At 40.8% G+C, this 25,508-nt stretch overlaps 1 pseudogene; it reads left to right on the plus strand.

The window, feature by feature from the left end:
• Nucleotides 1-311: 311 nt before the first annotated feature.
• LOC117513493 lies at nt 312-25,109 on the plus strand (annotated as a pseudogene).
• Nucleotides 25,110-25,508: the final 399 nt, after the last annotated feature.

The raw sequence follows: 25,508 nt of genomic DNA on the forward strand, positions 1-25,508 counted from the left end.
AGGCTCCACAGAGTCTACTTCCTCTCTGTCACACTCACTACCTGTGGGAGGCTGAAGGAAAGTCGGCCAAATGTCGATGATTCAGTCATGAGTGGCAGACGTACTCAGTGATGAATGTTTGAAGACAAAACCTTTAAAGTCTTTAAAGACTGATGTAGACCCTCTCTGTCCACGTGAGTGCTGTGGTAGTTTGCACGTGGGGGAAAACAATTTCCCTGACAAATGAATGTCAGTAAACTATGACATGTTAGTATAAAAAAGTCAGCTTAGTGTATTATAAAGTGGCACAAATGAACCACTTTTATCAAAACATGGTGGAATCTTGGGCTTGGGCCAAGGAGGAACCCATCAGGTTTGATGTAGATCCATATCAAAGAGCAGGAACAGGAACAAAGCTCAGCGATCAGGACACACAGGTCAGTGATCATTATCATAGGTCAGAACAGGATCAAAGATCAGTAATCTGTGTCAAAAGTCAACACTGAGGGTCAAATTTTACTGATCAGGATTAAAGTCCAGAGGTAAACATTAAAGCCAGAAATGAAAAAAGATTAGTCATCAGGACCACAGTTTAGCAGTCAAAATCAAATTTCAGACATCCACATCAAAGGTCAATACTCACAATCAAACATCAAGGTCAAAGTTCACCAATCAGTGTTAAATATTAATAAACAGGATAAAAGGTTGATGATCAAACTCAAATGTAAGTTGCAGAATCAAAGGCCATTCAAGAGGTTAGGTCTAAAGGTAAGTGATCAAGATCAAATATCAGCTGTAAGGATCAAATGTTAGAACCATAGTCAAAAATGAGTGATCAGGATCAAAGTTCAGTGACCGCATTCACAGGTTAGCCATCAGAATCAAACTGTAGCTATCCAAATCAAAGGACAGTTCTCACAATCAAGTTAGACTCATCATTAATCTGGCTTACCTTACTTGTAAGGTTAGACTTTACTTGTGTGAAGCACCATTGAGGCAACTCTGCTGCGATTTGGCGCTATATAAATGAAAATAAATTGAAAATTGAAAAATTGAAATTGATAAAAGTTCAACAATTGGTCAAACGTAAGGCACAGAATTAGTGATTCATGAGGGTTAGGCTGAAAGGTAAGTGATCCAGATCAATGGTTCTAAACAAAGATATCAAAGGTTAAAAACATGATCAAAGATTAGATTAGTAGTTAGGATCAAAGTTCAGGGATCAAGATCAAGGTTTAGCATTCAAAATGAAATGTCAACAACCACAATCAGGTCAGGATTAAAAGGTAGTAATTGAAGTCAATTGTGGAGTAATTAGGATATTAGGGTTTAACATAACATACAGACAGATAGATCAGTATACATAAGAATTGTACGATAACATGCGTAATGTTCAATCAGTGAAATTGAAGCAAATAAATAATTTGATTAAATAGAAAGTCACATTGATTAAAATATTGCTCACTAGAGTTCATAGAGGCATTGGCGGGGAAAACAAAATAACTTCACTCTAACAATTCACTCTCACCATAATTTTTTCTTTAAAGGGGGCATAATGGCTCATTACCTTTTTTCTTCCTAAAGTTGACGTTGTTCTTCTGTTGTCTTCTACAGTGCAGCTCAGTAAATGTGGTGTTACTAATAACATTTGTTTTCTTGTATTTTTACATGCATTTGAGATTATAATCATTAAAAATGAACTGTCTAATCATATTACTTTAATTTAGTGATACTTAGATTCAGTTACAGATTACAGATACATTTTTAGCAGGTGTTTAGTGACTTTCTCAGTACTGCTGCAGAGGGAAGATGAGGGGGTGATGGGGGACAGGTGAGGTCAGTGGACAGGTGAGTCCCACTCGGGAGTGCCACAAAGTCAACAGGGACTTCATGTTGGAGTTCACGTTCTTCTTCAGAGTCACATGTTCTCACTGTAAGTCTTAGCTTGTGCACATTTGATCATCATGTTTTTTTCTCCACGGTTACACTGAACCCTGGTTTGGACAAAGTTCTTGCACAGAAGGATTATTGCTGCAGAACACGTGCTTGGAATCAGTACATCATGAGTTTTAAAGAAAAAAATTGACACCAGAGTTTCTAATGGATAGTAAAAAGGCTTTTGGTAAATGTATATCATAAAAATGAAATATTACCAAAGACACTGTTAAGGCAAAAGAGGAATTAACAAATTAAGAGATAACCACATCAAGATGTGTTTATAAAGACGAGGAGACGGCACTTGCACATTGGGTTGTTGCAGAAAGCCTTTAAAACCACAATTCAAGCACTAAATCAAGACAAGTGGGATGAACCTGTGACCATAAAAAAACGCAATTACCATATACTGAAGCAATTAATCTGAACCATCCACCAGATGTCATCTGGAAAGTCTTCTTAAAAGTAGTAGCAAATCATTTATGTGGCACAGTAAGCTCTCTCATATGAAGAGGAATTATAGATTAATTTCTAATGTTACAAAAAAATTAATGTCATAATTATTTCAGACATTAAAAGTGCACCTCTCCTCTAACATCTAACAGTCTGCTGTCTCATTTTCCTTTTATCAATTTCTTTTTCATTATGAGAGGATCTTTGACTTTGATTTCTTCTCTTATTTCTTCTCTTATTTCTTCTCTTTCTTCTCTTTAATCTTCATTACCGATCTTTGATCCTGATCAGTCATGTCAGATCCTAAATTTTCATCCTGATTTCTGACCTTTGGTCCTAACCTTTGATCCTCATCGGTGACCTTTCATTGTGATTGCTGACCTTTGATCCTGAACCCCCAACTTTGATCCCGATCTTTTAGATGCTGACCAAAATTCTTTGATACTCGTCACTAAATTGTCATCCTGGATCAAGGCGCACATCCTGATTGCTGAATGAGTCAGCAATCCTAATTACAGAATTACAGAAATAATCTTGATCCAGCTACATCTTGATCTAGATCAGTAATAAAATTTAATCAACTTCCTTCCAAAGCTGCATCTTTCTGTCAAATCTCACTGAAGTCTGTTGATGTCTTTTTGAGATATACTGCTGACATACAGACAGACAAACGACAAACTATCTGACACATGTAACAAGTGATAAATGTGTTGTTTGTACTTCATTGTTCCTTACTTTTGATGCCTCTGAGGTCGTCATCCATTTAAACCCACATAAAGGAGTCCAGAATATTGACTTTTAGAGTGTCTGTGACAGTGTTATTAATTCGGCTGCAGCAGGGTGTCCTTTCCAATCTACTCTTACCATTTGTAGCTCGAGTGTGAAGTTATGTAGTGTTACACAACACCACAATCTTGTAAAAAGAAATAGAATAGAAGTGGGCCTCTCGACCATAGTGGAGTGTTTTTCCCTTCAATGCAGCCTGCGTAGGTGTCAGAGCGACATAATGGAACCGTCCGCCAAACAAGCTGCCTCAGCTACACAGTGGCAAACAGCAGTACACTCATTAAACTGGATAAGTCCCAGGAATATGTCTCCATGACTGGAAGAGCTTTTCTGTTGAAGAGCTGTGCCAAATGTGATACTAACTAGAACATGCACTGAGCACATACGTACACCTACACCATAGTAAGAATGAGCAGCTGTGACTGTTCCTCACAGCCAAAACAAGAAAGGTCAGATTTCTGATTTTAACTACCATGACATTTGTGTGACATCAGGGCAAGAATGCTCAAGAAAACTTGTGGATTATTAAAACCGTCGTTACACATTGCATGAATGGGGCCGAATGGCTTGCAAATGACAAATTGACCTACATCCGAAAAATGTGGAGGTGCGGTCTGAAAACGTCGGACAGCAGTCTCAGAGCAGTCAACACAGGCCTGCCCATTTGCACGGCTGCCTTGAATGCTTTGCACATGTGCAAAACACTCGTGGCGCAGTCCAGGTGGGACACCCATCAAATGGCAGTCAATGTGCAGTCTGAGCGCAATCCCACTGCACTCTACATATTTGTACGGCATCATAACAGCATTTGGAACAATCTGATCGCGATCGGGGGAACCCCGAAATGGATCGGGCACGTCAAATCCTGCTGGCATGTCCCGGTTGTGCCACGTACATCCACCGCCAGTGGATCCCGTTCAAGGATGTTGATATGCAACATGTATGTAGCATGCATCCATCATGTGAAGTGGACGTGGACATTATGCAATCAAACTGAAAGCACCATCTGTCACTGCGAGTCAATGCGTCATTGTGCGCGTCAGAGGCTTGGAGCGACGGCCACAATGCAACTGAGTGGGATGTCTACCGATGTTTACCATTGAACTCTGTCGGAGGAATGATGGTGGAACCGTTTCGCCAGCCCATGACACCATAAATAAACATGTAAACTCACCTCCAGTACAGCCCCAGGTGTGTGTCACACGCAGGGCAGACACCAGCCAGGCGCTCCAGCCTGTGGTTAAGTCTTTCTTGGCCCGGCTGCCCCGTGTGCTGACAACATCGGCTCACAAATGCCTTGTCCAACACGGCATAAATATATCCCGTGGCAGACGCCATCCTGTGGTGCACAATGCGCCGATGATCCGACTGGACAGCACGCCGCACTGCCCTTCTGTGCACTCCATGTGCTCAACACATCGCCCTCGCTGTGCTGTGTCCATGAGCATAGTGCTGACAGTCCATCATGTGTGGGACACACATGTCCATCCTGGCAGCACAATGTCCTGCTCAGAGGTCAGTGCACGTGAGGGAGCGAGTGGACGAGCGAATCAATGAGTGAGTGGGTGAGTGAGTGAGAGACAGCACTCGGGCGCATCCATCTGGCAGTCTGAGTGCTTTATTTATGATTCTAGTGCAGTCTGACAGCAGACTGGATCCGCCCACATTCTACGTGGTTGTCTGGCAGTCGTACACAGCTGTCCAACTGTCTGTTCCTCCCGACTGCACCTCAAAGTTTGTTTTTTTCTCCCAATTCCATCTGATTTCTTTGTTGCTAAAGCTTATAGTTAGGGCTGGATCAGGTGACCCTGAACCACCCTGAACCTTAGTTATGCTGCTATAGACTTAGACTGCTGGGGGGTTCCCATGAGGCACTGAGTGTTTCTTTCTCTTTTTGCTCTGTATGCACCACTCTGCATTTAATCATTAGTGATTGATCTCTGCTCCCCTCCACAGCATGTCTTTTTCCTGGTTCTCTCCCTCAGCCCCAACCAGTCCCAGCAGAAGACTGCCCCTCCCTGAGCCTGGTTCTGCTGGAGGTTTCTTCCTGTTAAAAGGGAGTTTTTTCCTTCCCACTGTCACCAAGTGCTTGCTCACAGGGGGTTGTTTTGACAGTTGGGGTTTTTTCCGTAATTATTGTATGGCTTTGCCTTACAATATAAAGCGCCTTGGGGCAACTGTTTGTTGTGATTTGGCGCTATATAAATAAAATTGATTTGATTTGATTTGATTCTGCTTGATTCCTGCTCATTCTTGCTGTGTGTGATGGGAGTCTAAAACTAGATAAGGGTGCGCTGAGCCCTCTTGTGTTTGTTGTACAAGCCCTAATAAAAATGCCCATTTTGTCTTGTCTGGGAGCACAGGTCGATGGGGTCCATCCTCACTTCTTGAAAGTAAAAATCTCTCTATCGTATGCAGGCGAAGCATAGCCATCCCCTTGACCTTTTTCAGTTGTTCAGGATCTTCAGCACTGAGGCACATGTGTACTGGATCACGCTCATGCACCACATGGCCAAAATGTCATAGCTGATGTTCCCTCACTACACAAGTGATAATCCTCATCTGAATCTCCTTACGTTGCCGTTTGTTTGACACAAAGTCATTCCAACAGTGTCCTCCAAACAGATCTTGTACCAAAGACATCCAGTCCTTGCTTGGCAGCACAGTGGCTTAGTGGTTAACACTGATGTCTCACAGCAAGTAGGTTGTGGGATCACTTCCCGCCTTTCTGTGTGGAGTTTGCATGTTCTCCTGTCAACGTGGGTTTCGTCTGAGCACTCTGGTTTCCTCCCACAATCAAAAACATGCTATTTAGGGTCTGTTCCTTTCTCTGCCCCTAACCAAGGCAGCGTCTCTACATCTGGAGTTATTCCCCAGGTGCTGGACTGCTCCTAGTGGATTGGATGTGTCTAATTGTAATTAGAATGGGTTAAATACAGAGGATAAATATATACAGTAGTGTTCAGAATAATAGTAGTGCTATGTGACTAAAAAGATTAATCCAGGTTTTGAGTACATTTCTTATTGTTACATGGGAAACAAGGTACCAGTAGATTCAGCAGATTCTCACAAATCCAACAAGACCAAGCATTCATGATATGCACACTCTTAAGACTATGAAATTGGGCTATTAGTAAAAAAAAAAAAAAAAAAGCAGAAAAGGGGGTGTTCACAATAATAGTAGCATCTGCTGTTGGTGCTACAAACTCAAAACTGTTATGTTCAAACTGCTTTTTTAGCAATCCTGTGAATCACTAAACTAGTATTTAGTTGTATAACCACAGTTTTTTGTGATTTCTTCACATCTGCGAGGCATTAATTTTGTTGGTTTGGAACCAAGATTTTGCTCGTTTACTAGTGTGCTTGGGGTCACTGTCTTGTTGAAACACTCATTTCAAGGGCATGTCCTCTTCGGCATAAAGCAATATGACCTCTTCAAGTATTTGACATATCCAAACTGATCCATGATACCTGGTATTCGATATATAGGCCCAACACCATAGTAGGAGAAACATGCCCATATCATGATGCTTGCACCACCCATGCTTCACTGTCTTCACTGTGAACTGTGGCTTGAATTCAGAGTTTTGGGGTCGTCTCACAAACTGTCTGCAGCCCTTGGTTCCAAAAAGAACAATTTTACTCTCATCAGTCCACAAAATGTTTCCTCCATTTCTCTTTAGGCTAGTTGATGTGTTCTTTGGCAAATTGTAACCTCTTCTGCACATGTCTTTATTTAACAGAGGGACTTTGCGGGGGATTCTTGCAAATAAATTAGCTTCACACAGGCGTCTTCTAACTGTCACAGCACTTACAGGTAACTCCAGACTGTCTTTGATCATCCTGGAGCTGATCAATGGGTGAGCTTTTGCCATTCTGGTTATTCTTCTATCCATTTTGATGGTTGTCTTCCATTTTCTTCCACGCGTCTCTGGTTTTTTTTGTTCATTTTAAAGCATTGGGGATCATTGTAGATGAACAGCCTGTAATTTTTTGCACCTGCGTATAGGTTTTCCCCTCTCCAATCACTTTTTAATCAAAACTACGCTGTTCTTCTGAACAATGTCTTGAATGTCCCATTTTCCTCAGGCTTTCAAAGAGAAAAGCATGTTCAACAGGTGCTGGCTTCATCCTTAAATAGGAGACACCTGATTCACACCTGTTTGTTCCACAAAATTGACGAACTCACTGACTGAATGCCACACTACTATTATTGTGAACACCCCCTTTTCTACTTTTTTTTTTTCCTAACATAGCCTTAAGAGTGTGCATATCATGAATGCTTTGTCTTGTTGGATTTGTGAGAATCTACTGGTACCTTGTTTCCCATGTAACAATAAGAAATATACTCAAAACCTGGATTAATCTTTTTAGTCACATAGCACTACTATTTTTCTGAACACTACTGTATGTATGCACAATGAGGAAAAAAGACCCTTCTATGATCGGTTCAGTTGATTTTGCCTTAGGTTCTGCACGTTACGCTGTGTAGCAGAGTATCACTCAGTTACAAAGGGCGTTGTCAGCAGTATGTGGCACTTAATCAAAAAGTTACGGGTGAATGCACCATTTGGCTGAACTGGTTGAGCATTGGTCTTGTGAATGAGAAATTTGGTGGTTAAATCTCTCCAATTGCCACAAATATGCGTAATTCAGTTACACATGGCATTCTAAACCAACTCTTGTGTCAAGACGGAGAACTTTCTGCCATTAAGTATCATCTTCAGGGGTGGATCTAGCTTAGGTGAATGGATTTGAGGATGATGTCTTGGACTTTGCAAAACACTGATCAGTATTTTTCACTATTTACTCACATTTTATTGCCCAGACAACTAACTGATTAATCAAGAAATAAACTGTTAAATTTATACTGGAAATAATCTTTAGTTGTGGCCTCAAAATAAATAAAACCTTTCCAAGCCTGAGGGGCATTGGTTTCTGTTTTTCCACTCTTTCCTACTGCTTTTGTTGTCTTTTGTTCTGTTGTAAGTGAAAGGGTTCTTCTCAGACTTTTCACCCACCACCACCTCTGCTGTTCTAATTAGTGGAATGGGGAGGGCTAGTCTTCAGTCATGACACTCACTAACTAGGTGCACTCTTAATTGCTTCCTGTTCTTTACTGCTGGAGGCTGTAACTGCAGTAGTAACAACTATGAGGTTTTGAGGACTCCGGCCTTCTGTCTGGCCTGGATTAACACACAGTATTGTACCTGTAGGCTGTTTGTACACAGGTAAGAAAAATATGCTGAATGTATTCTAATTACATTAAAATCTGTTGTAACTCTGCAGAAAGTCTATATATTTCATTGCATCTACTCGCATGAATATTTTTTAAGAAGCAGTTTGATTAAAAAAAAAAAAAATTGCATAATTTTTCCATGACAATTTCTTGGGTGGGGGGGGGAGGGTGTCATAGCTGATAAAATGTGACTAGGGTTGTTGTGGATCTGTTCTTGTGCACATGGAGAGCCAGCCACTTCAATGTGGCTGTGACATTGTTTGACAGTTTTATGGCACCAGACTGATGGTAAAGATGTATTTCTCCACTCCCCCAAATCAGCCATTAGTTAACAACACATAAAATGTATATAATTACATTTTGGCTTTCATTTTCAAGTCCCCTATGTATAAAATTTTCACCTATTTTCCTCTTCCTTTTACAACGGAGTTGTAGCTACATTGCCGCAGTTTGTGATGAGGGCCTGGACCGTGCCCTCGTGCTGCCCTGAATGAGCAGGAGTGAAAAGGTTTAATCATAGACATACAAATTTCAGAAATTTTTAGAGTTAAAGCTTGGGTCTGACAGTATCATGATCTCGGCATAGATTTAAAAACCCAAAGATTACTTAAAACTACTGATATTGTCACCTTTTTGGTTAAAAAAAATAAAAAATGAATAGATGTTAGCATATTTTATGTTTGGCATGTCTGATACATTATGTATTCACTGAAATGTTTATATTTTCCTAATCTTTCCTTCAAACCTAGTGTGTGGTGTGTGTGTTAAGCAGTTAATTGCTCTTTCAAATAGCAAGCTGTTCCAGAAGCTAAATGTAAAATACAAGCTGGCAAATACAATTAGCTGAGATAGTGTACAGGAACATCTGAGCAGATAGACTGTCTGGAAGTAACAAAGTCCAAGTGGACAACACCCAGTGATGTAAGAAAGTAGAGCTAAGGTGTTGTGGGACTTCAAGTTGACCAATTATGAGAATTGGTGGGTGGGGGAGAGAAGAAACTCAACCCAGTACCAGAGCTCCACATATATCCCAAACCAGACAGGACTTTAAAGTCCAGCAGCATTGCTCCCCCCCCCAAAAAAAGTTAGAATATTTAAAATATAGCCCAGTTTTGTTTGGAAAAACTCCACAAGATTTACGCTCCACACCAAAGCACATTGTTAGGAGAATATCACCCAGTCCCCAAGAATATTATTTAAGAAATGCCAACATGTAAAACAACTTGAGAAGAAACTACAGTAAATGAAACATCTTAACAGGTGATACAGAAATCAAACATCACCTTAAGGAACTCAAATTCCATAGCCATGCCGGCTCTGGGCACACCTGATACGGAACAAAAGACAACACCCGAAGGAAATATGACTCCCACAGATACCAAGTTTTCTTGATCTCATATTACCAGAATCAGTAATCAGAGATCAACATATGTCTGAAAAAGAAGTATTACAGTTTGGATCCAAATGTACTTTATAATGTCTTGCATATTGAGAACAAACAACAAAAACAGTTTCATATTTATATAAACCAATTTTATGTATGATTCTTCTAATTGAAAGGAGCTGCTTCTGGCACTTCATCTCTGTCTGTCTCCCACAGACCTTGTGCAGACGGTAGACTGGTTCAGTGCATGTGTCTCACAAAGCAAGCTGAAGTACTGATCGGGATTAAAATGAACTATTTTAGGCTTACATGTTGCTCAAAGCAAGGGAGGACGTTTGACATAAACTCTAACCACTACTGCTTGTAACCATTGTAGTGGGTGACTAAATGGATATAGTGCAATGCAAGAAACCACGTTCATAAATTTTGAAAGAGACACACTGGATTCAAGGAAATCATGTTCTTTCATCATGTTTTTTTACACCGACGCAGTAGAGTGACTGCTTGTATTATTTCCCTACATTGTCTCACAGGTTGGTTGGAGCACAGCGAGGGACTATTACACATTCCTGTGGTCGCCTCTCCCTGACAACTATGTGGAAGACACTGCAGTCAACATAACAGTGGTGTTTCAGGGTAGGATTACACCTTAGTTTCATACAATTTTGACATCTTTTCAAAACCAGACTATGGTTTAAATTTAATATACAGTTTTATAACTTTAAAATGCTTATAACTTCATAATTGGTTACTGTATTTTCCAGAATATAAGTTGCACTGGAGTATTCCATCGCCTGTGTCTAATAAAGTATCATGAAGAAGAAAAATTATGTAGACATTGTACCAGTTTTTATGTTGCATTTAATTTTTCAAGCAACAAGAAGCAAAATGAATTAAGACAGTGCATTATTGTAAACACTAACACCATGTTAGTGAGCAGAATCTAATGCTAATTAATGTTATTGTGCCAGTCACAAAGAAGACAGAGTAAATTGCTTCTTGTGGCTACTGAACTGAAAAAAAAATCCTATTTCATGGCTCTGTTCAAAGGTAAATATGTTCATATTTACCTCACTAAAAGTAATTATGTATTTTAAAACTCCTATATATCTTTAAAACATAGTAACCTTAACCTGGCTGTTTTGCTTGTTGCTGCTGTTGTCTCACACAGTGCAAACAAGTGAAGTTCCAACTAGTATGACGGTTATATTCCCTCTTTTTTCAAAGGTGTGGTCTTTCAGTTTGAGAGCATGATTTGTGCACAAGGAGAGCCAGCCACTTCATTGTGGCTGTAAGACTCAGTATATCCTTGTCATTGAGCTCTTCTGTTTTATGGCGGTTGGCATCCAGCTTAATGGTACATTATGCCCCGTTTACACTGGACTGAGATCTATATGAGACCTACAAGATCATAACATTTTGTCAACTGACACAAGTCTTGGCTGTTCTCTGTTGTGATCTGTTTTTTGCATTTATACCAAGCTTGCATTACGACTGAATTATGTGAGTTAAAAAATATGTTGATTTCCACAATCATTAATGCAACCCCATGCAGAGTCATTTGAAAATCTATTATGACCCGTAGGATCAAGTTGAGAGTGAGTAGAGACGTGAAAGTTTATCAAGACAGATTATGAGACCCATGTCTCTGTGCGAGTGTTTTAAACAGTTCAGTACACTCTCACACCTGGGACCGATGGGGAGTGATGGTGACTAAGAGGAATCTTTTTTCCGACCATGGAGACCCTATTGTGACCAGCCTGCAACCCCAGTGGGAGTTAGTCAGAGTGACGGCGAGCAAAGGCCATTTTCGATCGCAGCTCAGTCGCGGACTCTGTGTAAACGGGGGCGGGCGTTACCGCCACCTTCTGCACTAGAATCTGAATTACAGTACCGCTTTCTGATCAATATACAAGAGCTCTTTGTCATGTGTGCAGATGGTGCCACAGATAATAATGCAGTTTTTTTCACATATGGGTTGCTTAGAAATATAAGTCGCAGGACCAGCAAATCAAGTTAAAAATGAAAACGCGACTTATAGTCCAGAAAATACATTAGTTTTTTATGGTGCAGAAGTAAAGAAATGTCAATTTTGTTCATCTGTTTCATCATTTCGGGGTGGGGGGGAAACACTACCTTTTTAGTCAAAATACCCTAATTCTATAGTGTACTGTAGTTTATTGTAAATTAAATTAAAATTATCAGATGCTCAGGGAATTACAAATGAATATTATTACATTCATCTTGAGGGAATAACAGCTGCAGCGCTGGGCCATGTGGCATACTTTTTAAAGTGTCATTCAAACAGCCAGGTTTCTTCTTGCTGAAGACCTCAGGAATTGGTCCAGGCCAAGGGGACACCCACCTCACTATGGCTGATAGGGTTTTTAGAGAGAACAGGTCTGCGTGAGTGGTTGCCAGATGGGGTCTGAAACAGATCCATTGCATGAATGGTGCTGAAACATACACCACCAGTACTTGTTCAGCGTGGATGACACTCTCACTTTCAAGACAGTATAGGGAATCACCAGGTTCTGGTGATCACAACTGCATATTTCCTCAGGTGTCACGTTTATTATTGATCTGTTGACATTTCAAAGTAGGGAATCATGATGGAATATAATATTAGAATGTCCTGGTTTGACTGAAGAGCTAAGCTGAGTGCTATAATGTTCTGCAGTTATTCTGAGGTAATTAATAACTCTCTGCCTTCACTCCTCTGCATTGTTGTATACTGAGTCTTTTCTTCCGTAGGATATTATGTGCCCAGTGATGATGGTGAGTTCTACCAGTTCTGCTATGTCACTCACAAAGGGGAGATCCGGGGTGCCAGCACACCATTCCAGTTTCGTGCTAACAGCCCATCAGAAGATGAGCTGTTGACTGTAGAAGATGAATGTAATTCTGACATACTGGTGGTCACCACCAAGGCTGGATTGCTGGAGGTAAAGTTTGCCTCAGCAGCACTACTTGGTGCATCAGCATCCCCACATCTTATTTGGTATACAGTACTAGTTAAGTGAATCATGAAGTGATTTTTGGCCAATATCTCTCTGTCTGCAGCAAAAGGTGGAAGAAGCCCAAAGAGAGAAAGAAGAGCTGGTGAAAATGTGAATGTCCTGCAGCAGGAGAAGGAGCAGCTGGAAGCTGAGAAGAAGAACCTGCAGAAGGAGTGTGAGCAGAAGGAGGAGACATGTATGCAGCTGAGACGAGAGAACCAAGTAAGCTGGAGATGGACTGGATCTGCTTTTTCTGTCACTTATTAGTTGCCAGCAGTAAGGACAAGGTTCTGCCAGTCGAGCTGGACAGCATCAGCTCCAGATCAGCTGAAACACTTTTTTTTTTTTTTTAAGCTCTGACAAAACAGAGAAAGGAGAAAACATGCAGTGCTGAGGAAACTAGAGCAGCACTTAGATGCTTAGCAGAAGCACTGCTTCAGATGGATTTGTTTTTGTTGCTGTTGGGGAATTTAAAAAAAACCCTTGCAAATTGTAGCTCAGTCTGGTTGTTAAAGGAGTACAACAAGAAAAAAAAGTTGAATGGTATAATTGATGCTGTTTTCCTTTGATTGTAATTCTTCAAAGTTTAAATTTGGATTTGACCAAACAGTCTATTAGCACCCCCTAGAGGCTAGATGTAAAGATGCCTAGGTGTTCAAAAATGCACCAAAAAATGAATGTCTGACCCCAGTATGTGTATTGTGATAGTCTGAATTCAGTTTTTTTTTTTTTTTTTTTTACAGTAGAATGTTAAATATGTTTCAAGCAGCATTTGTATAAATTGTGTTGTTGCCATAAATCCGCTGGTTTAAATTGGCTGTAAGATGAAAACCAGAATGCAGATTTTTGTGGTTCCTAAATTTACAACGACACGATTTCTTTTATGTGGTATGAGCATTCTGTCTGGAAACAAAATGCAACACCCCCCCCCCCCAAAAAAAGGGGGGTGCACATGTTTACCACTACTTTAATTTAAGACTTACACATGGTGACAGTTGAGGAAATTATAATATTTACCATGTCAAAGCTATTCATATTTTATGCAGAAAAATGTTGGTAATAATTCTAATCAGATAAAGTTTTAATGTCAGATTATAAAAATGAGAATCAAATCAGCAGTAGTGTTGGCAGATACAACTCTTAAGTCCACTGGAGTGTAGTACTAGTTTGTTTTGTGCTTATGTTTTTTTTACTTAGTTCACATTGATCCACAGTGGTGGTGGTGTCATTACTTTTCTAATGACCCAAAACATTTGAATGTTTCCCAGGATGCACACTGTTCTTCTCAGGCCTTGCAAGAGGAGAAAGAGGAAGTTAAGAGGCGTCTGGAGAGGCCACAGCCAGAGTCGTACAGCTAGAAGAGGACCTGATTGGAGTCACCCAGAAAGGCCTACAAAAAGAAACAGAGTTGGACAGGTGGCTATTTTTATTGTAAGCAGGAGAATTTCATGTTTATTTTTGATGAGTCTGGCTTTAATAGGTCGTATTGCTATATAAAGCCATTTTCTTATGTTTCAAATTGAGATACGTAAGACAGTTATGTAATTTGGGCATTTTTTTAATCATGTAAAATCAAAGTACACATGTAAATCATTTATCTTTTTATGTGCACTCTTGATATTATAATTTTCTTATTTGTTTTAGCTGAGCCTTTGTTTCCAAGTCAGAAGGAAGTGAGAAACTGCACTTCTTTTTATTATTATTATTATTATTATTATTTGCTCACAAAAACCTGCTTGTGGTTCATATTACACTGATCACTGGCCTTACAACTGCAGGAAACCAGATGTGATTAAGACCCCCACTTACTGTACAATCTAGCGAGTTATCCACATATGGTAAAATTTTGAACATGGCTATGTGAGGATTGTTACAATTCATGACTAACATTATAATGATTCTCAGTCTGAAAGATAGAGTGAAGAAAATTACAACAGAGAAGGATGCTCTTGAATCTCATCTGAAGAATGAAAAAGATGAAAAAGAAACTCTACAAGGTAATGTCTGCAGTAGAACCAGGGTTTAAGGAAATAATTAGCATAAATCACTTCAGAATATCATTTACAACTTCTGCTTCTAAAGCAAAATTCCTTAATTTTGCTTTAGAAACAACATTCTATTATATGAAACTGAAAACAGACCAGAGGGCATGTTTCAACTCGATGATCATATGTATTACTGATCCAAAGTCAGGCAGGTTAAGCGGTTCTGTAGACTGTTAGGCTTATTGACAGCATTATGAGCTGTGCAGTTTACTGTATTTTTGTGATGTTAGATTTCCACCAAATTGTGGTCTGATACAGCATCATCTTTTTTCGCTGTTATTGCTGACATTCAGCACACTTACACATGTATGTAGTCTAAGAGGCCTTATTTCCCCTTTTTCTAGTCTTTTTTTCAAGTGTGTCTGATATTTTCTGCGTCTTTGTTGGTGGTGGGCCACTGTTAAGGAACTGGGTGTGCCACGTATCGTACGGTCACACGGAAACAGAACCAAAAAGCCATACCTAATTAACTTGTGCCATCACAGTAGTGCACTTCCACATGGGGAACTTGATATGCCCGCCTCAGTCTGTGTTGTGTAGTTGAGGTCATGCAACATTTATTTAATACTCATATGCTCTTTTAGATTACTGTTTTATAATGAGGCAAAGCCTATGAATCAGTTTTATAACTTATTCTGTGTATTTGTGGGCAACAGATTCACCTGAAAAACCGAGAGCTGGAGAACACTAAGCTGAGCGCTGAGCTGCAGCTGCTTAAGTCTGTGGATGTAAACAAGGAAAACACCATTGCCCAGTTTAAAGAGGAGGTGGGGCGCATGCAGGCCTGTCTCACTGAAAAGGAGAAGCAACCAGAGAGATATTGCCAAAGTCTCCCTCATGGTACAAATATATTTGTTATATTGTCAAACTTATATTTTGACTGAGTATTAAAAAAACTTATTTATCTTATTTTATTTTTTCTGTTATATTGTACACATAATCTGTGCACATGTGTGTATATTTTTTGGGGGAGGGATATTAATTGAAAGAATATTATTTTTAAGCTTTATCACACCTACACTTGCATATGCTAGTTGAATTGTCCATGTTTTTCACTCTGGGGTTTATCGTGACGTCATCTTCCGTGCCTGTGACGATAGGTGTTTACTTTGGAGTGGTAGGTATGCACTGGTTGTCAGGACTCAATTCTAAAGTGCATAGCCCAAGTGCGTTTGAGACATATCCAATTCCAATATTTACATGGTACATAACCGAGCAGAAATTAAGACGTAAGGTGCAAAGGAGTTTTATTTAATCAGTTAATTAGTCCTGGTTGTGTTTTTGGGTGCAATATTATATTGTCATCCCTTTTAATAGCCAGTGTGGCACTTGAACCTGGTGTACTGCTATTTAGACAGCAGACTTAAGTGAGAGCCACCAAATCTCCCTGAAGTGAAGCAGTAAGTTGAATTCTTGTCTTTACCATTTGTTTATTTTGTTTCATTGTTTTTGATTCAGTTTCACTGTGTACAAGTTGCGTGCATGCAAGTCATGACCCGTCTGTGTAAGGCTTATCCTATATTGCATCTTATAAATGCCAGAAAAGCAGTGTTCAACTTCACACCAGATTTTTGTTCTGTGATGCAACCAATTTCTGCTACCTCACAATACCAGTGCACAAGCATTGCACCTGACCACGCTTCAATTTAAGACCAACCTTGAGTGCACAAATTTGCGCCTCTGCATTTGCAATTTAAAAACATGGAAGCTAGGTTTGAAAAAGAGAACTCTGTTGCTTGGAAGCTAGCATAGGCACTTGTCTGCACAGCACGCTGCTTTGGTAGATGATGGGGCCCTTTATGTACATATATAACTCCTTTGTATACATTTTTATAAACACTGACACAGCAGACAGTCTACACAATGGCAAAAGGAGGCAGACTTTGAATCCCGAGCCATGCTAGTGTTCCAGTAATGTACTTCTTTGGCATGGACATGTGTGGCAGATGTGTTGTTTATATCAGTGATTCCCAGCCTTGGTCCTCAGAGACTCTTAGCTTGCACATTTTCCATCACTCTGTCACAAACTAAAGCTGATTATCGTAACCAGGCACACTCAGCAGTCAAAGCTACTGATGCCTGACTGAGCTAATCAGCTTTTGGCAGAGAGAGATGAAATGCGCAGGTTAGGAGTCTCTGAGGACTAAGGTTGGATATCAGAATAGTTGCTTGTCCAGTGATGGCCACGCTGTAGTATTTCTCCTCTAAAATGTGTTTGTCTTGCAGGGCGATATGAAGGCCCTAAAGGAACAGTTGCGTCAGAGGGAGGAGCAACTCCAAGCCAACACAGCAGCAGATGTCATTGTTAGCAGCTGAGCTGAGGGATGCGTCCAGCGCCCGTGATCGCACCATGTCTGATCTCTACCACATGAAGGTGGAAGCTGATGCTCTTCGCCAGGCCAAGGCTGAAGCTCAGGCCCAGTGCCTCTGTCTGGAGCGCCTGGTAGAGCAGATGAGAGGCAGAGGCCGAGCACGAAGCAGTAAGGAGGAGACATGTCAGCGTTTTATTTTTATTTTTTTGTGACATTAAATTTGTTATATTTATTTATATATGTGTTTATGGTTGAGTAGATGTCAGCGATGTATGAGTGTTTGTTAAACTTATGGACTAGTAACATGTTTTAGGAGTTAGCACAGTACATGCTGGCAAAACCTCTGGTGCCTATGACCCTGAGCAGGAATAAGCAGGTGAAGAAAAAAAAAAAAAATCATTGTATTTGTTTTATTTATTTATTTTATTGTTTTGGATTAAACAGCTAATGATTTGGTAATAGGGTACACAGTCACAGGTCGGCTGACTAAATTGATCAGGCCATTGCCTTATGATCATAAGTATTTAAAAATTACTATTTCAATCATCCTCCTTCATAAATAAATGTTTTTTAATTTTATTTTGAATTTAATCTTTTTTTAAGATAAGAAAATAAATACACCTCAATAACATACTGCATATTACTCTCACTCGCTCATCTTCAACGGGTTATCTGGAACTGGGTTGCGAGGGCAACTGCTCCAGCTTCAGACTTCCCTTTCCTGGCCACATTAACCACCTCTGACTGTGTGGGACACCTCCCTAGGGAGTCACCCAGGGGGCATCCTTATCAGATGCCCGAACCACCTCAGCTAGCTCCTCTAAATGCGAAGCAACAGTGGCTCTACACAGAACTCCTCACGATGACCGAGCGTCTCACCTTATCTCTAAGGGAGACACCAGCAACCTCCTGAGGAGCCCATTTTCAGCTGCTTGTACCTGCGATCTAGTTCTTTTGGTCAAGACCCAACATTCATGACCACAGGTGAGAGTAGGAATGAAGATTGACCAGTAGATCGAGAGCGTCGCTTTTGGCTCAGCTCTCTTTTCGTCACAACAGTACGGTAGAGTGAATGCAGCACCGTCCTTGCTGCACCGTTTACCAGGGTAAACTCCAATGTTGCAGCGCTCAGCCGGGGGGCTCATGAGTATCCTCACACCTGCCCGGTGCCTCACACCTTGGGCAGCCTTAGTCCTCAGAGACTCCTAACCTGCACATTTCATCTTTCTCTGCCAAAAGCTATATCAGATGTTCCACCTCGCTCCAGTCTGATGCAGTGAAAGTGTAGGCCCTCGACTTTTCACTGCCACCTATGGGCGCACTCTACCCCAGCGGTTCCCCTGCTGGTGCAAAGTCCACATTGTCTTTTCAGGCTGTGCCAGACCGCCGGGCTCTGTGGCAAGCCCCACCACCAGGCGCTCATTGACAGGCCCTCCATCCGGGCTTCGCTACAGACAGTGGCCCCGGGCTTCCTCTGGCCCAGGTCATGTTATTCTGCCTTATTCTTTCATTGCATCATTGTGAACCATTCTTAGTCTGGACCTCGCCTGAGACCACTTTGTCATGGGACCCTACCAGGAGCACAAGGGCTTCAGACAGCATAGCTCTCAGGTTCATACGAGCACACAAACCTCTCCACCACAATAAGGTGATGGTTCCCGGAGAAACTGTGTACTGCATATTAAAGGACGGTAAATAATGCCTGTATTGTCCAACTATAATAAATAATTTTGTGCTTGTCTTGATAATAACATCTCATGGATCAGAATTTTTTAAGAATTTTTCTTCAACATTTTATGCTGTACTATGTGTACACATTCTCCATTGTTAGGGTAGTTTATGAATTATTACATTTGGAATTGTTGCACTTGGCTGTAATTCTTTTTCATTAGGCCAAAGCAGAAGAAGAAGCTGTTGCAGACCCTGCTGTTGTAGCAGAACTGCAGAAAGAGGGTGGAAGACCTGAAGCTACGGCTGCACATGGCTGCAGAACACTACAAGGAGAAAATACAAGGAATGTCAGCGTCTGCAAAAACAAGTGGCTAAGGTCTCTGAGCACCAGGGGGTAAGTGCCACCATGTGCAAACAAGGAGGACTGGATGCACCTCTTCCACTGACAGGAAATCAGTGACTTATCTGGTACCAGATGTGTTTCTCTCATCTTCATAGATACCCGGAGTTAAAATGCCTTCCATTTCTTTCATTTTTCTTGTCTGAAGGAGCAGAAAAAAAGCTCAGCACATGAAACTACAACTATCCTCCATCAGCAAGTCCAGACACATCTGTACCAGGTACCCAAGTCAGATTTAATTTAAAGTATGGACTATTGAATTTACTGTGGGACTGATGTGAAAATCAGTATTGTTAATAATGTTACAGTAATGTTAGTAATGTTATTATATGTCCAGCACTGGCAGGTTTATAACAGTATGTGGGAGATTGGTTAATATTTACCTTGAAAATCATCTGCCCTGTCATAGGACATGTTACTGTTATTGGATAAGTCTGCATATAAAATAGTAAATCTATATAGTGAATCTAACTTAAAAACTATGACCTCTATTTTTATTTAATTTAGTTATTTTTTGGATGTATGTGTGGTGTGTGTGTGGGGGGGGGGGGGGGCTTTGATGTATTGGATTGCAGATCTGCAGAATTCCCAGATCCATAAGTGCTTGTACAGTGGTACATTTTTTGGCACTTAGCCTCTGTACACAAACACAATGAAGTTGAAATGAACACTCAAGATGTGCTTGTAGTGTAGACTTTCAGATTGAATTCAAGATGTTTAACAAAAATATGCATTCACCATTTAGGAAATACAGCCATTTTATATGTAGTGCCTAAATTTTCATACCCCATAAGTAATTGGACAAACTAAATATAAAGATTTTCATTAGACAAGTCAGGGGAAGGATACAGGAACATTTCCAAGTAGGTGAAGCTGTGTTGAACCTTTACATTAATTATTAAGAATTTCTAAAAGTATGATACTCCATGTAATCTGTCTCGAGTAGGCAGTTCTCAAATACTGATTGACTTTACAAGAAAGGGTACTATTGAGGGAAGACACCCATGACAACCCTGAAGGGAGTTACAGACTTCTGTGACTGTGATTGGATAAGTTCTACAGAGTCACAACTGCATGGTGGAATGGAACAGAGAAGCAGCTTCATACAAGAAAAATGACAGCTTAAATTCACATTTTCTTCTTTAAGAAAATGCTTCCCTGTGGCACTCCATCATGAAGCTGTATAACTGGTGATGCAAGATACAAACTCTGTCCATGAAGTCACTCCAGTCATAGCCACAGAAGCCTGTAACTCCTTCAGACGTGTCTTGGTGGCATCTCCCTCTTGTCAGTTCCCTCCACAGTCACTGCTATTTTATCAGGATTGTTTTAAAATGTTAGGTGTTGTTGGATAAAATGTTCCATGACAACTGTCCTCAGACCACTTGATGACACAGCTTACATAAATGATAAAACTAAGGTCTTCATATCTCCGTCTGGAGCAACAGGCGTCGTGAAATATCTGTTCTTCGCTTATCACGCTGACACAAGACACAGGCAGCATAAAGTTTTGATATAACACATACCGTTCAGATAAACAACGCAAGCATGTCACCTGCGTATAAATGTCAAATGCAACACTCTACATCCAATCACATAACTGTACTGATCCATACAATAGGGCAAGGCCTACGCACCTGGAGGTCGGTCAAGGGCAGGCTTACAAACTAGGCAGGCTCTATGTCCGGGCTCTTGTATGCAACGTAGGGAGGACGCTTGCTCAAAGACCCCAGCACTGTCGTAGAGACTCTCTGTTCATTCAGTGAAGGCATCTTTTCAATACATCTGGTTTTGAAGTCCGTTTCCTGTCAGTCTTTTGAGTATTTGAGTTCACTCACCACATAAAATTATCTGTAGGGGATCCAGGCAAGAAAATCCGACTCGCCACGTCTAGTCAAAGCTGAGTGTCTGGCCGTGTTAAAATTTCAGTCCCTTTTAAAAAGTTAATTTTGCTCCTCTTTGTTGCAAACCTTCTTGGCTTCATAGGGAGTCCAGGTTCTGCTGATCCCATGCTGGAGGCCATCATCCAGGATAAGCTCAAAGGCATCAGCAGAGAGGCTTCTGACAGGAATGACAAGTACAGGAAGTGCAAGCAAATGTTGATGGCAAGTTAATTGTTTGCATTGTGCCACCACATATATATGTAGTACAGTGCAATTACGCAAAACTAAGGGAACAGTCTATTGGAGAACAGTCTGAAACAGATGTTTTTTAATCTCCGGCTTCTCTTTAGGAGGAGAAGGAGCGTAGCTGCATGTTTGCTGATGAGCTGGGGAAGATGGAGTTGAAATTCAAAGAGCAGCTGAAGGCCAATGAGAACCTGAAACTGCTACTTGCAGCGGAAGAAGATCGCTATAAGGTCAGTAAAGACTACAGACAGTTCACAGTACAGACAGTTAGTGGAGCACTCATCCTGTCAGCTAAGAGAAACTTCAGTGCTTCTATGAACCAGAGTGGGGTGTGTGTGTGTGTGTGTGTGTTGCTGTTCTAGCTCAGGGATCAGACTTGTGAGGCTGTTACTCTGCTCTCTGATGGTGTTGTTTTTGAGCAGTTAGGCCTGTGAGGTCTTTATTGCTCTTTTTGTTAGATTATGGTGATGAGCAAAGCTTGAGTCGTTTCTGGTTACAATGAAATGTTGTGCTTGGATCAGATCAGCAAGATATGTGATTATTGTTTCGGTGGAACTGAAACGGGTGTTTCTTGTGTTTTTTGAGTACTTTTATCTGTAAGTCAGTCCCTTTAACGGCTATGATTAATTAATACCATGACCTGATGTGTAGCATTATTCTGGTCTTTATTTTTTATTTTTCCCCTTCCAAGCATGTGTAAGATGTGGGAGTAGAAACCTTGATTGCTGATTTTTGTCCTTTACTACAGAGCCAGGTTGCTGAGAAAGGAAGAGAGCTGAAGGAACTGAAGGACACACTCGCACTTGTTTGTGAAAGAGAAGGAAAAAGTGGAAGGGGTTAGTAAGTTTTTTCATTTTCTCTTTTATAGACTTCTTTCACTCTAAAAATGCCCTGAAAAGTGCCATTCCCATGTCATTTCCCTCTACCAATCTGGTCTGTGTTTAATTTGCCTCTACTTGTAGAAGCAAAGTAAATGAGTTCTTATTTTCCATTCCATTACTTTGGACCACAGCAACGTCCTCGCTGACCGAAAATATCACTTTGAGGTAATACTGTTGCAGCTAAGAGCAGCCGAATGACCAATTTGGGGTTTAGACTGAAAATTAAGTTGGCGTCTGCAACTAAACATCAATAAAACAGCCCTCCCTTTGAAACGAGAAGAGTTTTTTAATGAAGCCGCTAATTAAACTGTTTGTGCGAGTGACAGAAGAAGAAAAAAAAAATCACAGCTCAGAATTGATTGTAAGCAGTGGTTGTATTTTCTCATACTGGGAGGTTTGGAGAGATGTCGATTCTTTACTTGCATATGGTGCTTGTGCAAATTTGCACTCTTTAGTTCTTCTTAATCCAGCCATATGCTACATGATGATACAATTCAATACTGCCGCATAATAAATGTTTCAATGTAACGCAGAAGAACCGCAAAGTAACAGCATACACATTACGGTGTTTGCACTACGGTAGTTCGCTCTGTGCAGTGGAGTAGAACGGAGTGAGTTGCACAAGTTGGTGCCATCTGTGGTCCATGCAGAGCTCCGGAATGATCAAGAGGAAAAAAATATAGAATGAGGCCAAGTTTTACTGCAGTGAGCACTTGAAATGCTGCTGTGTGCGCACAGGGTAGTCTGTTCCCATGATTTGATTGATTGGTTTGCACGGTTGATTAGTTTGTATGCTGATGATAAGCATCTCCTCTGCACTCTGATTCGATGTGAGCGCTGACACATACTGTATTTAACTGGATAAAAGAAATTTGAGCGTAAAACAGATTTAGTTTGCCCTCAGATTATTCTTATTTAATTATTTATCACACATCCTGGGTTGCATCAAACCATGTGGAATAATTTTACATTGTATGCACACACATAATAGTATTCCGAGCGCAACACTCCATGGATTCGAGGGGGTGTCCTGGAACACATCATGCACTCGTATTTGAAGTCACATCTTTCCGTGTACCGCTTTCTTTTTCTTTTCATTTTGTATGTGTATCTGCTTGCCTGACAGTGTGCCTGTCTACCTGTAATAACATGTACATAACACCATGCAACATGTGACATGATGTAATACAGGAAATATTTCACTGGTGGTTTCGCCGGAATTTTAGACATGCTTGACTAGTTGTGATGTCCACTCATGAGCAGGTATAATCCTAAAGCAGTTACATCATACACGTAAAAATACAGCATGCAGTTCTCTGAGATCGAGTTGTAATGTGGGTTAATATTGCATCGTCTTGTGGGGTGTGGCTGACTTTAGTTTCAAATTTGTTTAAACTCTTTCAATTCACCCAGGAGCTGCACAAGGGCAGCAGCAGGAAGGCAGATCAGGGAGCTGGTGAGAAAACCGGTTTGGACAACATCCCAACCAGTGTGCCTTTGTTCCTGCAGTTCCCAGTTCCTTACGCCCAGGACACCCCGACCCCTCTGCTGGTCTCTCAGAGCCCCAGCAAGCTGCATTATGGGAACCCTTACTCCATTTCAGATGCAAAAGGTTGTTTGTTTGTTTAAAATTGTGATCTGTGATTTTTCTTTATAGATAATGTTAATTTTCCAACCCAGTAAAGGTTTCAGAAATGTGCTTTTATTCACAGCAGCATTTTGTCTGAACTGTCTTCCTGCAGATGATGATGATGATGAGTTCTCAGACGACCAGCTGCTGAGGCTGCCCCCCGTGGGTCCACCCTCCTGGGACAGCAATGTGGTGTGCATCCAGCCCACACGCAACCACAGCCGACCTGATGGCCAGGACGAGTCAGAGGAAAAGCCAAGCAACAACAATGTAACCCTCCCCCCATGTGCATCTTGTGCTTCAGTCTTTTATTTATTTTAATATTGTGATTTATTTCCTTCATGTCTTTCACAGGGCATAACCAATGAACAGCCCGCAGAGACTGAAACTCGCAGCCAATTTGTGAACGATGCACAAACTGCCTTTTGCTTTGATCCCAGGTAGCACGCACAATAACTAATCTCTCATGAATGCTGTTAAACTGTCGTTGCTCCCTACAGTTCAGAGCTGTGCGCTATAACGTGTAAAGTGTTTGTTCTGCTGCACAGCTCTCTTTTCAGTGTTATTCCGCCAACAGTACCACCCACGTCGTGTCAGATGCTCTTTATTAGCCTGCGCTCCTGGTTTTCCCACTTCACTTCTTTATTAACGCCGGCATTCTCCACCTGTTTCATCTTCTGCTGTCCCATTTTCTGTCCCACATGCAGCATGGACATGAAGCGATGTCCGCTGTGTGAGGTCATCTTCCCACCCAACTACGACCAGAGCAAGTTTGAGGAGCACGTGGAGAGCCACTGGAAGATCTGCCCCATGTGCAGCGAGCAGTTCCCGCTGGACTGCGATCAGAAGGTGTTTGAAAATCACGTGCTCACTTCACTTCGACGGCCAGACACTCAGCTTTGACTAGACGTGGAGAGTCAGCACATCCAGCCCACCTGCTTTCTGTCTAAACTCCATCTGCATGTAACCGTGTGAAGATTCACTTTTTAGGCTTGTACTGTCTCTTTAATTCAGCTTAGACAAGCACTTTGAGATCTGTGATGTTTTAATTCATTGTATATCCCAGGAATCAGCTGTATTTTAAAAGAAATTAATGAATTTCTTTTTGGATTTGAGGAGTAATTCAGGGGGTTAAGACTGTTGTTAAATACTGACTTTCAGCACTCAGCTCTCACAGATCTGTTAGCAGGATGTAACACTTCAGGGAACGAGATACGTGTTTACTTGACTTTCATCCGAACACATCCAACAAAATGCTTCCCCACTAAAAACGTCATTGTACCACTCATGTTAATTTTTAGAAAGCAGCCTTGGTGCACTATATGCAGTCAGGAAAAAAAAAACCTTCTGTGATTATATATAAATATATCATCAGATCATCTATTTTAGAATAACTGAAGCCAATGATATTGTGAAAGCCTTGATACTTTCTGTACAATATAGATTAGTTTTACATGAGGTGTCTTTGTCTTCATTTCTCTTATAACTGGGTTTTTGTGTCAGAAATTTGCTATTAGTTAATCAGTGCATGAACGCCTTCTGTTAAATCTTTAATTCTTTCAACATTAGTTATTTCAACATTAGTTATTTCCTTCGTAGACATGTTTAATTTTAGTGGGTTTTATGTATCTAATATGAACCAATAAAGTCTGTTTGAAACTGATT

Source organism: Thalassophryne amazonica, chromosome 7, assembly GCF_902500255.1.
Source record: "Thalassophryne amazonica chromosome 7, fThaAma1.1, whole genome shotgun sequence".
In the NCBI taxonomy this organism is placed as follows: Eukaryota; Metazoa; Chordata; class Actinopteri; order Batrachoidiformes; family Batrachoididae; genus Thalassophryne; species Thalassophryne amazonica.